The sequence below is a fragment of the Oncorhynchus masou genome, chromosome 13 (genome assembly GCF_036934945.1).
Source record: "Oncorhynchus masou masou isolate Uvic2021 chromosome 13, UVic_Omas_1.1, whole genome shotgun sequence".
Taxonomy (NCBI): domain Eukaryota; kingdom Metazoa; phylum Chordata; class Actinopteri; order Salmoniformes; family Salmonidae; genus Oncorhynchus; species Oncorhynchus masou.
Window position 1 is genome coordinate 78,727,285 of NC_088224.1, and position 8,963 is coordinate 78,736,247.

Here is an 8,963-nt window from a genome sequence, read left to right on the forward strand (position 1 = left end):
GTATATTTCCTTCTTGCATCTATGTGCTCTTCTCTCACCTTTTCCCTTCGTTTGTGGACTTCATTGCACAGGCAAAAAAATATTTCCAAGCTAAACCTTCATACCGCATAACCGGTTACTGCCACACACAGCCTAAATCGTTGTTAATGTCACCATATTAGCTAACGTCATAGTCAACATAGCTACTAGAACTAACACTTTAGTAAACCCACTACAATCACGCAGCACAGTGTAAAGCAAGTAGTTTAGCAGTTATACCAGCGGGCCCCAGTGGCAATAAATTAATAAAACCCGAAAGATTACCTTGACTTGGAAGAGTTCCAGTCTTAGCCAGCTAGCTAACATAAATAGCATTCCTCTCTGTTTGAGCTGGGTGTTTGAGAAGGCTAAATTAGGTAGCTTTGATAGCTAGCTAAGTAACTGAAAAAAAAATACAACAAAATCTCTCTCTCTGCTTCTCTTTCAATTTTTAAAATAAATACATTTGTTAAGAACTATTGACTTTCTCTCTCTGAGTCAACTACTCACCACATTTTATGCACAGCAGTGCAAGCTATGCTTTCAGTACTAGATACATTGTCTGATCCATTGATTGGGTGGACAACATGTCATTTCATGCTACAAGAGCTCTTATAGGTTGGAGGACATCCTATGGAAGTCATCATAATTACTGTGTATGTCTATGGAAGGGGGTTAGAACCACGAGCATCCTAGGTTTTGTATTGAAGTCAATGTATGCAGAGGAGGACGGAAGCTAGCTGTCCTCCAGCTATACTGTAGACCTTCATTGCAAAACAGTGTGTTTTAATCAGTTATTTGGTGATGTGAATATATTTAGTATAGTTTTATCTGGAAAGGACAACCTTTTTAATGTTTCACTATTTTTATTTTTATGAAATTCACTGAGTAGGAATGGTCCTCCCCTTCCTCCTCTGAGGAGCCTCCACTGATTTCATACCATTCATACCATACCGTTTTTTTACATTGTATTTTGTTTGGAGGCTCAATGTGAGAAATGAGCAATTGTCTGGTTTCTCTGTCCTCTTAATGTTTACTGAGCATTTGAATCTGACACTCATAGAAGTAGGCTAAATGGCCTGCTTGTAGGAAATGTAGGATGTCTGATTGTCTTATCTCACCACCACCAATAAGCTGAGCTTCTCAGTTATATTTTTTCTTCACCTCACAGTGTCAACAAAGTCAATAAAAACAAATCCATTGTGAATAGATACAGTTCCTCACAGTATTTGAATAATGTTTCCAACACTCTCCCTCTTGATAATCACCAGGCCTCGGTATGAAAGAGCAAAATGTCATGCTCTGAAGATCCCATAAATCCAGTGGAAACATCATAAAATATCTGAACACATTTCCCTTTGCGCAAAACAGTTGTGTCTGTCCAAAATTCACTGGCCAGGGAAACTCTGAAGGCCGGGAAAAGGCTAATTGATACAATGTTGCAATTTCGCTAGACAGCTTTGGGCTGAACCTTCAGAAATACTGGGTATACCAAACATTAGGAACACCTTCTTAATATTGACTTTGTTTTCATAATATAGAGTTTTATTTGTTTTAATATGTTGATCTATAGGCTAATATAGCTTTATAAGCTGTTTATTCAATTGTGGGGTTTGAATAGAGCGAGAAGACAACCACATATATGGTGAGATTCACAACATAGGTACACAATCCATTATAGTAACCTACATTCAATGTACAATATTAAATTAGGCCTACAGCATTATTTAATATGCAGTTATTATTTTGGTAATTCATCTGTTACCAGTAATATCTACATGTTAAACCTCTTACATCTATGGGGACGCTATTTCATTATTGGATAAAAAAACGTGCCCGTTTTAAGCGCAATATTTTGTCACAAAAAGATGCTCGACTATGCATATAATTGGTAGCTTTCGAAAGAAAACACTCTGACGTGTCCAGAACTACCAAGATATTTTCTGTGCGTGCCCTAGAACGTGAGCTTCAGGCAAAACCAAGATGAGACGGCATCCAGGAAATGAGCAGGATTTTTGAGGCTCTGTTTTCCATTGTCTCCTTATATGGCTGTGAATGCAAGAGGAGTGAGTCAACCCTTTCTGTCGTTTCCCCAAGGTGTCTGCAGCATTGTGACGTATTTGTAGGCAGATCATTGGAAGATTGACCATAAGAGACCACATTTACCTGGTGTCCGCCCCGTGTCCTGCGCCGAAATTGGTGCGCAAAAGTCAGCTGCCAGTATTTTTCCATGCGATTCAGAGAGGAAAGCAAGCTTCCACGAACGATATATCAATGAAGAGATATGTGAAAAAACACCTTGAGGATTGATTACAAACAACGTTTGCCATGTTTCGGTCGATATTATGTAGTTAATTCGGAAAAAGTTTGACGTTGTAGGTGACTGAATTTTCGGTTCGTTTCGGTAGCCAGATGCAATGTAGAAAACGGAACGATTTCTCCTACACACAGACGCTTTCAGGAAAAACTGCGCATTTGGTATGTAACTGAGAGTCTCCTCATTGAAAACATCAGAAGCTCTTCAAAGGTAAATTATTTTATTTATTTGGTTATCTGGTTTTTGTGAAAATGTTGCGTGCTAAATGCTACTCAAAATGCTATGTTAGCTTTGCATACTCTTACACAAATTAGTCAATTTCTATGGTTCAAAAGCATATTTTGAAAATCTGAGATGACAGTGTTGTTAAGAAAAGGCTAAGCTTGAGAGCAGACGCATTATTTTCATTTTATTTGCGATTTTCAGAAATCGTTAACGTTGCGTTATGCTAATGAGCCTGAGGCTTTAGTCACAATCCCGGATCCGGGATGGGGAGTTCTTTTCTGATTACAATTGTTATGTCTCATCTTTTAACAAAATGCAATGTATTAGCTTCCAAAATGGAAGTAGGTACAGTATATCTAGCTTTCCGATTGAACGTTCTGATGGAATGGCTTGTGCTGTACTTTTACCCAGCATGCACTGAGTGAATGTTGGAAAGATATCTTGGTTATTTTCTAAACATAGCAATGTGAATGCAAAGAGGACTTGGACCTTAAAAAAGGTGAAGTGAAATGCAAAATAGTTGAGTCCTCATTCAAAGGCAAAGGCAGTGTGAATGCAATGAGAACGGAGATATTTTGGGCATTTTTTAAACCCAGAGTTAACTTTAAAAAGACTGAGATCGGTTATTTTAAAGCCGACTGACTGTCATTATCGGGTATTGTGTGTAGATTGATCAGGACATTAAAAAAAAATCAATTTTAGAATAAGGCTGTAACGTGAAAAAATGTGGAAAAAGTCAAGGGGTCTGAAAACTTTCCGATTGCAAATGTGAAAACCACAGGAGTTTGGTCACACTTGAATTGGAGAGGATGGGCTCGTGGTAATGGCTGTAGCGTAATGAGTGGCATGGCATCAAATTCATCAAATGTGTTTGATGCCATTCCATTTGCACCATTTGTTCCAGACATTATTATAAGCCGTCCTCCTCTCAGCAGCCTCCACTGGAAACACCCTTAGTTCCTTTCTGCTTATTTCTTTAGCCGACAATTCCTCATGGTGAATCAATGTGTCCATATATTCTTGTGCTCTAGAATTAGCGGAATTTTTATTTTTAGATTTGTAACATTTTAATTCCAATTTGTAATATTAACCACGTGACAATGACTTCAAAAGATTGGTAGAAATGGTCAATCAAATAAATGGTAAGCTTTCCAAATGTGAAACTTGTATTGTGGTGAAAAGCGCTCACCTCGATCCAGGGCAAGCGAGTGAAAAGCACCACTCGCTGCCTGGGCCGTGCCCAGCACTGTGTTGATTGCTGAACTAGTGGGCTAGCACACTTACAGTACGTGTTTGACATGGGCAAGAGCAGGCAGGTGAGCAGCGGTCGAAATGATGTTAGTGTGCAAATGGACAAAGTCAAATCAAAACCCAACCTCCATTTACCCTTTGTGACCAACGGATGTCCACACTCCGTTTTACACCTGATTGACCATATGACCAAAATGATCTTATTTACAATTTGTAGTCAATTTAAACACTAGAATAACTGTTTCACACTCATACCGATGCCACATAGTCCGCTTTCAAAGGGATGCGTGGCTTTGTAAAGGCAGTCACTCTTTAAATATGTCCTCAGCTTCAGAGAAAGAAGCAAACAGCAGAGGAGAGAAGAAGTGCGACCTGTCCTGTCCTGCTGTTCTATTCCCGTGTCTCTGCAATTTAAAGTATATGAATCACCAACTGTGGTTGCCACCTCACAACATCCTCCCCCAGTCAGGTAACATTTAGACAATAAACCAGACTCTGTCAACTTGCATGTTGTGACTCCAAATTGAATTGCAAGACTAGTGCGCACACAGGTCAGAAGCTGCCCTTTCATGTGGTGCACTCCAAGCCTGCTGAGAGAGTTTGTTTTCTGTTCCCCATCTGCCTGCTCTGTCTCTCTGTGTGTGTGTGTGTGTGTGTGTGTGTGTGTGTGTGTGTGTGTGTGTGTGTGTGTGTGTGTGTGTGTGTGTGTGTGTGTGTGTGTGTGTGATTATTGGCCGGTGAGCTGAGCAATCTGATTAATACTCTTTTAAATTTCCTGAGCATCTCAAGAGGGGCATTCCTGCTGGAATACAGTGCAAACGGAAATTATTCAGGCCCCTTCACTTTTTCCACATTTTGTCACATTACAGCCTTATTCTAAAATTGATTAAATTGTGTTTTCCCCTCATCAATCTACACACAATACTCCATAATGACAAAGGGAAAACAGGTTTGCAAATGAATTTAAAACCCCCCCAGAAATATCACATTTACTTAAGTATTCAGACCCGTTACTCAGTACTTTGTTAAAGCACCTTTGTGCTTAAGTCCTCTAGTCTTCTTTGGTATGACGCTACAAGCTTGGCACAAGCTTGGACACCTGTATTTGGGGAGTTGCTCCCATTTTTCTCTGCAGATCCTCTCAAGCACTGTCAGATTGTATGGGGAGCGTCGCTGTACAGCTATTTTCATGTCTTTCCAGAGATGTTTGATCGGGTTCAAGTACGGACTCTAGCTGGGCCACTTAAGGACATTCAGAAAGTTGTCCCAAAGCCACTGCTGCGTTGTGTTGGCGGTGTGCTTAGGGTCGGTGTCCTGTTAGAAGGTGAACCTTCACCGCAGTCTGAGTTCCTGAATGCTCCGGTGCAGGTTTTATAAAACACATTTTTTCTTTGTCATTATGGGGTATTGTGAGTGGATCGATGAGGAAAGACATTGATTTCATGTATTTTAGAATAAGGCTGTAACATAACAAAATGTGGAAAAAGTCAAAGGTTCTGAATACTTTCCGAATGCACTGTATGTCTGCATTCTCTGCCTGGACTAGTCTATTAAGGGAGCTCTGAGGATGGAGACCAGTCATATAGACAGTGTTATCTATCTCGCACATAATTCTGTGTGATGACAATACGTAGAGACCAGTTAGTTATCAGATCAGGTTCATTTCAGCTCTTCAAATAGCCTAGAACGGATGAATGGGTGACCGGATTAATGGATGAACGGATTAATGGGTGAATGGATGAACGGATGAATGGTATCAGCATCTTCAGATATCAGCATGGTCATGTTCCGTATTATCAGTGCTGCAATGATAGTGACGACTATTTCTTGGGTCAGTGTTTTACTACACTGAGAACAAACCCCTTTCATTATCATAGCCCAGCATCATGTTAATAGCCCATCTAATATCCTTCCTTATGTTTACTGCTCCCATTGCCTTCAGCTTTTCTTCATTATAAAAAGCTTCCGGGCCGGCCATGGTGTGTGCTGTTTGGAGGGAGATGAGTGGAGTGGTTGTTGGGTGGCTGCCAGGTCAGACATGGAGTGATCAGACACACACACACGCACATGCGCACACACACACACACGCACACACACACACACACACATACACACGCACACGCACACACACACGCACACGCACACACACACACACACACACACACACACACACACACGCACACAGAGACACAGACCAGACATGGGGAGGAATGGAGCAGAAAGGAGCTGTTGGCGGGAGATAGACTTTTATGTTGGACTGTGCTCTGGCCAATGCCTCTGAACTGAATAGCTCTGAGACAGACACACTCTCTCTGTCTACTCTCCACCCATCCTGAACATGTCCGACACAGTCTTCAGCTCTCTCCAGAGCACTTCAGTACTCTCAGAACACTTCAGTACTCTCCAGAACACTTCAGTACTCTCCAGAACTTGCCATCTCTCTCCAGAGCACTTCAGTACTCTCCAGAACACTTCAGCTCTCTCCAGAACTTGCCATCTCTCTCCAGAGCACTTCAGTACTCTCCAGAACACTTCAGTACTCTCCAGCTCTCTCCATAACTCTCCATAACTCTCCAGCTCTCTCCATAACTCTCCATAACTCTCCAACTCTTTCCAGAACACTCAAGTTCTCTCCAGAACTCCCCATCTCTCTCCAGAACTCTTCAGTTCTCTCTAGAACAATCCAGCCAACCCCGGCTATGCTACAGTCTGGCCACTTGCTATAGAAAAAGACAGGGAGAGGGAAGGAAAGGATGGAGAGATGGAGAGAAATAAAGCATATATTTGCCTTGAATCTCTGCTCTGTTCGTGTGCTGTTTTGTTTTCGATTGGGTTGGGATGGAAGTGAATAGCAGGTCTTATCATAATCACAATCCCAGTACTGATCCTTTCCATAAAAGACACATAAAAGAGCACAAAGTTTGTAGAACTTTCACTACATTTCTCTCTCTCTTTCTCTCTAAAATGTTCCATCGCAGAAGCCTTAGGGGGTACAGATAATAACTTTAGTTTAGAGAAAATGAGCTGGGCTGGAAAGCTACATTACTTCGCCCTGTCTTCTGTGTTGTTCTGTCTAAAAGTAATTTTCTTTGCACTTGCCATTAGACAACTAAAGCCATTTGCAAATCCAATGCAGCGTTGTGCCACTGTGTTCATCAGAATGTTCAATGCATTCCTTTAGTCAATTATAACCGGAGCTCTCGTCTGCCTGCTTATCCAGACGCTAAGGCTGGTGTCAGCCACCGCTCGACTCCAGCATTAGGCTGCCAGTGGCAGTGGCTTGAGCTCCCTCCCTGCCTTTGTGGTTCTGTTGTGGTTGTGGTTTGAATGAGTGGCTGTGTGATGATTATGTTATGTGTGGTCAGTATGTCATTAAAATCAGTTTGTGGTAATTTTGTTATCACTGTATGATAATTATGATCAGATTATAATGTCAGAATCCAGTTGCAATGCAATCTCAGTGATGATCCTCAGCTCCCTGAGGTAACTGGTTTGAAGTCACCATGCAGAGCAGTAGCTGTGATCAAAGTGAGGTCAACAAGTGGTCACTATATGGTTATCATGTGGTTAGTCCATCAGTTGGTGGTCACTACATGAAAGCCCCCAGGTCTAAACATGTTGATCTAGTTCCACCTCCAGCCCTGTGGTTTCCACTGTCCTGCGGTGGGCTGCAGAGTCTCTGCTAACATTTATTGCCAGTTATGGACTGTTTGAATAATAGATTCTGGTTCTACTTAAGATCCTGACAGGGACAAACTACATTGGCCGGTATGTACAGGCCAATATCTCTCCTCCCTCCACTGCCAGAATAGGACCCCTATCTGACGGATGGTGGAACCTCTAGCCAATAGAGGAGCCAGTTGGAATTGATCTGCTGTTTCATAGCGGCCCAGCCCTTAGTGTCATAACCGACCAGATCATTAGGAAATAATGGTACGGTGCTATAGTACATCTATTTGTGAATTGAGCCGTACACCATGATCAAATTGGGCCATTGTGTTTGGCGAGAGGCTTCCATCTATTTGCCTGCATGGCTGGTGTAGGGAGAGTAGGGAGAGAGGGGTAGGGAGAGAGGGGTAGGGAGAGAGAGAGAAGAGGAGGGAGGGGTAGGGAGAGGGAGAGATGGGTAGGGAGAGGGAAAGAGGGGTAGGGAGAGAGGGGTAGGGAGAGGGAGAGAAGAGTAGAGGGGCAGGGAGAGGGAGAGAGGGGTAGGGAGAGGGAAAGAGGGGTATGGGGAGAGGGGTAATGAGAGAGGAGTAGAGAGAGAGAGAGGGGGTAGGGAGAGGGAGAGAGGGGTATGGAAAGAGAGAGGGGTATGGAGAGGGAGAGAGGGGTATGGAGAGGGAGAGAGGGCTATGGAGAGGGAGAGGGGTAGGGAGAGGGAGAGAGGGGCAGGGAGAGGGAGTGAGGGGTAGGGAGAGGGAGAGAGGGGCAGGGAGAGGGAGAGAGGGGTAGGGAGAGGGAGAAGGCGAGAGTTGGCTTTAGCTGGTAGAGCTTCAGCACCATCAACAGACACACACACACACACACACACACACACACACACACACACACACAGCCTATTTCAGTTCCATGGACAGCAACATTCCTCATTTATATTATATACTATAGTACTCGGTGTGCCTCCGTATCTTTTGTCTCTGGTTTTGCTGCTGCCGCCTTGTGAAGCTCCTGCTTGGCTCCTACAAGGCCATGACATTTGTACAGCCTCTGAGTGAATCTGTAGGGGGGAGATACATGGAAACCATGTAAACGAGCAGTAGATTAGGGTGAGAGCACAGCACAGCACAGCACTCTGACGTGATGCACACTGACAATGTAAAGTCCTGTAGTCTGCATGTTGCCAACAGTGAGATAGAAACACAGATGCGTTACACTGGGAGGTCACGCTCCCTCTCTCCTCTCTCTCTTCAGCCTCCTCTCCTTCCTTGTCTTTCAAAACGCAGAACTACTCTCCAGCATAGCCTAAAATGTTCATACAGACCTCAATCAAATTTTCTCAAGTAGAAATAGATTGAAATAGACTACAAATAGATTGAAATAGATAGAGAATGGCAATACAAGTATCCCTTCTTAGCGCTAGGGTCCTTTTTTCAGAATTTCCGCCTGACTGACATGCCAAAAGTAAACTGCCTGTTACTCAGGCCCAGAA